At 41.2% G+C, this 5265-nt stretch overlaps 1 pseudogene; it reads right to left on the bottom strand.

Annotated features, from left to right (window-relative positions):
• Positions 1-3372: 3372 nt before the first annotated feature.
• On the bottom strand, positions 3373-4867 carry LOC124100085 (CDK5 regulatory subunit-associated protein 3-like; annotated as a pseudogene).
• Between the last annotated feature and the right edge of the window lie 398 nt (positions 4868-5265).

The raw sequence follows: 5265 nt of genomic DNA, 5'->3' as shown, positions 1-5265 counted from the left end.
ATTAGAAGCTATACTACTTTTGCCAGAATCATCAAGGGGATCTTGGCAATAGGGGCTCTGTAGAGTAATTAGTTTCAGTCAGGATATCAACAGAGAACAGAGGATACAATAGAAGATAATTTAATAGTTGGACTATGTACAGAGTGTGGACAGGACTAACAGGTAGCAAACAATAGATGGGAAGTACTAGGAAGTAAGAAAACAAAGGGAATCTATCGCTAACAAAAAGGGAAATAGGAGGAAATGAATTTAGGAAGACCTATTGAGAGACCCATAGGAGGACAGCGTCTTGGGAGGAGTTTCGGTGTTAAAGGATTGTTTCAGTCACAAATGAAGAGCTGAGGCAGAGGAATCAAAGGATGGCCAACTTCTCATTTTCTGAACTTCTGGAGAATTTTACTAGAGATTCCCATGGGCCAACTCTACTACTGAGATCTATGTTAAAACCCAAGAACAAATTGATGAATCAGGAGTCAGAAGAGCCTGCATCATTAAAGGAAAGTGCACCAGTATGGCAGAGACAGATAAAAATGGGTGAAGGCCGGAGGTGGAAGAGCAACCATCACAGAGACACACTGACGAGAGACAGTGAAAACTAGTTCTGTTACAACCCAAGTTATCTATGTAGGGACTTGCTGCTTAAACAAAGATACAAGGCTTTAAACAAGAGACTAGTCAAATTCATCCTTGAGAAAAGATAACACAGTTATACCTGAGAGGTAAGGTGTCTTAACATAGATCTCAGTACAGTAGAGTTGGCCCATGGGAATCTCTAGTAAAATTCTCCAGGGGACATAAGCATGTGAATAACAGTAAAGACTGTGGCAAGACATTCAGACTGGAGCAACTGCAAAGGGTGGAAGGATCCAAAACTTCAAGACCTACTCAGAAACCAGGAGCTTGCATGTCATGGCCTGTTGCATGCTATAGAATTTGAAAGGACTTTATGATAAAATTTAGAAATGCTGGTGACGAGGTGATCCAGAAGAACTCTGACAATTCAGACATCATCAGATGAACCCCTTCAACAGGCTTAGGGAGAGAGACCTCTCTGTTGTGGAAACCTATACCATCCACCTGTGCAAGTTACCTAACTGGAGAGTTTTCCATAAAGCTCTTGTTTATGTTCTGCAGGAGGAGAGGAGAGGTAAACATTTCCTAGGATGGAATCATTTATTTGATGGATTTTCTGGGAAGTCTGTGTAGAGGTTCAGAGCAGACAATGGGTTATTTGAGTTTTTCTAATATGTTTATGTGTGTGTATACTAGTCTAGGAAAAAGAAAATACAGTTACCTAAATTTCAATTTGTATTTTTCATGTTTTTAAGTCCAAGTTCCTCTCTATAATTATTTCCTTTCCCTTTTTGGGGGAGGGAGCAGGTGGTACTGGGGATTGAACTCATGGGCACTAGACCCACTGAGCCATATCCCCAGCCTTATTTTGTATTTTATTTAAAGACATGGTCTCACTGAGTTGCTTAGCATGTTGCTTTTGCTTAAGCTGGCTTTGAACTTGTGATCCTTCTGCCTCAGCCTCCCAAGCTGCTGGGATTACAGGCATATTTCACTACACCCAGCTATAATTATTTCTAATAATCATGATTATAATAATTTAAAACTATCAAAAATATCATAGAACTTGAGATTCATAAAGCTTTAAAGGGAGAGAGAAAGCCACTGACATTTGTGGTACTTTCTGGTCTGCCTTCTCTGGAATTTGTTTGCTTTAAAGCATTTTGTAGTTAGAAAAAGTAATCCCTGTTTGGAAGCTGGATTTGTGAGGCTTCAAAATGTGGAACAGGGTTGAGCTGTCCCACTCCGTGAGGCTCAACGGGTTGTCTTGTTCTCACCAATCAACCTGTCATTCCCAGGGACACTTAAATCTATTATATTCAGACAAACAAAAAGTGAATCTTTGGACCCAATCCATCTTCTTTAAATGTGAAGATTTTGAACAATTTAAGCAAAGGTTAAAACATTCTCAGATTAGAGATGAAATATGCTATCTAGAAAGGATTTACTAATCACATTTAGTGGTTTCATTTAATTCTACAAGAACATTTGCTAACAATAAGTCAATGTTAATGCTGATGATACATGTATAAATAGCGTGGCAAAATGTTTTCAAAGTGTTCTCATACTTTGATTTCTTTCTCTTTTTCTTTCCTTCCTAATGTTGCAAATTGACTCAAAGATATCTTTATATAGTAGTTATACTAGAAGTACATTTTTAAAAAGCAACTGGCTATTTATGACTTTCACAAAATATAAGTAGATCTTAGCAGTTTTGAAATGTTTCTATAACTACAAAAAATACAAAATAATGCAATTCTGCTGGTTCAGTTTTAATTCACATATTCAATAATGAATTTTAATTTTGAAATTTAATTTTGAGGTAAAATGTTCTATATTGTCATTTGCTTATATATTATATCGACTACACAGATACATGCCTCAATCTATGACATGTTGCTTTAAAGTTCTGTAAAATCTGGTTGCTGATTTTCAAATTATTTGTTTTCTCAATGTAATTGCCGCATTTGATCCATTATTAAAATAAATGTACTAATAATTCATTTTTCTTTCCATTAGTGTGGATGTACGATGGACAAAATTATGAAGTATGGTTTCATGAGATGTAAGATCTTCAGCTCTAACCTTTTATATTTTTTGTTTCATAGTAAAAAGCATAAGCCCTGTGTAATATAAGGTCCTTCATTGTGGACAGGAACATTCAAACTGGTGAAAATAGTGTCTATTGTGATTTTCTTACACATTAGCTAGCATAATAATTGTACATTTTGTGATTATTCAATTACCAGCTGTCTGTTCCAATGTTTTCTAACAGTCATAAGGACAAAGACTGTGTGTCTTACTTAATATTTAATATCCATGTTATATAGAATCATGCCTGGCACAAGCAGGTACACAAAAGGCAGTTATATGAAATGTATGAATCAACAAATGAAAGATTGGAAGACCTCCTTCAACCTGTGGAGAGAAATATGTTTGGAATTAGAAAAGGTAGCCTGATCTCAACTCCCCTGATCTCTTCTTTGGAGTACACATAGGTCTCTGGACCTTTTTTTTTTTTTTTTTTTTTTTGGCTTTTGCTCTTTTATTAAGTCCAACTCAATTAACTAGCAACAGTAGAAGCTGTGGTTTCAGGCTGATAGGCCACAGGGCCAGGCAAGACAGTTTCTTGCAGAGTGAGTGCCACATCCTCACCCAGGGGAAGGTTCCATCCTGTGGCTCTCTGTCCTCCAGCCTTCCTGGATTCTTGAAGGGAAGGGCCCCACAATATCAGCCATGGTGGTCCCACCTCCACCTGAGGCTGTGAAGATGGACAGGTAAGAACACACAGGGAGAACATCAGAGGGAGGTTCCCATCAAGTTCACAGGGCTCCTGCTGAACCTCTTGGAGATGTCAGCTTCATTCAGCTTCTGTAGCTCCTTGGTCTTCTCCAGCAGCAGGTCTAGTTTGGGCTCCAGAACTGCCTGCTCCTGAAGTGCCTCCTGCTACTTCTGCACCATCAGCTCTTTCTTCAAAGTCAGTAGTTGGGACTGTTTCAGTTTTTGCTAGGGGAATTCCATCACTCAGTCCACCTACCTTGGTGTGGCCAGAATCATAAACAGGTGTTGAATCTAAAGACTAGTGAGGTGACCAATGAGATTCTGCAGTGTGGACACCATGGTAACCATCTTCTCTTTGGTCTGGTCTTGTAAGATGGTGGGAGCGAACTGGAACTGGCTCATGGACAGGATGTCAGCCTTCTCACACATCTCCACTGCTCTCTGGGACAAGAAGGTCTCAAGCTCTGTGAACTGATTCTGGGTCTCAGGGTATTCAAAAAGTGTCAGAGCATCTGGGCCCCTAGTAACACCTTTTGGAGCCTGGGTTCCTGCTTCAAGCACTGTGAGCTGCAAAGCAGCAGCACCATCTGCCCAGTCTTTCCCCTCAACCCCAGGGTGCTTTGCCTCCAATTCCAGGAAGATGTCCCAGTTGATTCCAGAAGCCTCAGTAGAGATGACTGCTCTGGAAACTGCCTTCACCCCAAATTGCTCTAGTCAATCACATCTTCTTCCAGCTGCTCAGGAGGCTCCTCCAGGTATGGCCACTCTACTACAGAAAGCTCCGTTCCTCTCCTCCATTCATACACCATTGAGTTTCCCTGTTTCTGCAAGTATTGCAGCACAGGCAACACATGCTTTGTGGGGCTTTCACATAAAAACCCTACACAGGCCTGGTATAGGTCCATGGCTTCCCCCAGGGACTGAGCCCCTACTTTAATCTCAGCCAGCTAACTTGGCAGGTCCTTCACCAGGGCCAGCAGTTCTCTTCAGACATTGTCTCTCATGATGCCATACTGCTTGCAGGAGTGATAGAACTGCTCACGCATCTTAGCTGCCCCAGCCTGGCCCTCCTCTTCCTTGCAGCTCTATTCTTGTTGATAGCTGCTGGCACTTAGCAATCTGCTTCTTCAGCAAGGGGATATCCTAGTTAACATTCCGACCCTGGAGTCTAGAGAGTTCCACTAAGTAGGTGCTGCCCTTCTCATACAGGGCTACGATTTCTTGCTAATCCTACATCCAAGAGTACCAGCCAAAAATGTTCTATGTGGAAGCTTCATTACCTTTGACAAGTTCCACGATTCTTAGACAGTGGAAATAGGGAATATAGGATTCAGAGAGCAGCTGGACAATCTCTTCTCTCTCTGGCATGTCCTGGATGACATCATTGATCTTATCTCGAGTCTTCAGCACTAGACTCTGCCATATCAGTTTGCAGTGCCTTTCTGTCCACCAGCCAGTCGAGTGGCTTGCTGGTCTGGATGTCGATGGGCAAGTGCTGATGATCCTGCATCCTTCCTCCACTTCCCCTTTTTGTTATCTTGATCCAGATCTTTGTGTGCCATCCCTGTGTCCCAGGAGGGTCCCAGGGCATTCTCTAACTGATCTATGGCTCATCTTAGCACAGTAATGAAAGGTACATCTAGTTGCAAAATAGAAATGTATTCACATGTATTAGAAATTGCTTATCAGTAACCAGTGCTGTACTGACTGCCTTTTCAAATGACTCCTCCCAATCTCTTGAACAGCTTATACCACACAAGCTTTGGGTCTGTGATTGTATCTCTGTGAGGTCACCGCCCGGCAGTTTGCTCTTTTGACCTAAGTTTCCTGATTCATCCATCTACTGAACTCTGAGAGAAAGATTTTGCTATCCTGGCAATCAACATAAATAAAGAATTCTAGTTTTAATCC

Source organism: Marmota monax, unplaced genomic scaffold, assembly GCF_021218885.2.
Source record: "Marmota monax isolate L192 unplaced genomic scaffold, Marmota_monax_Labrador192_F-V1.1 WCK01_AAM20220418_F8-fsc00053, whole genome shotgun sequence".
NCBI lineage: Eukaryota > Metazoa > Chordata > Mammalia > Rodentia > Sciuridae > Marmota > Marmota monax.
This window is presented reverse-complemented; position numbering and strand designations above follow the sequence as displayed.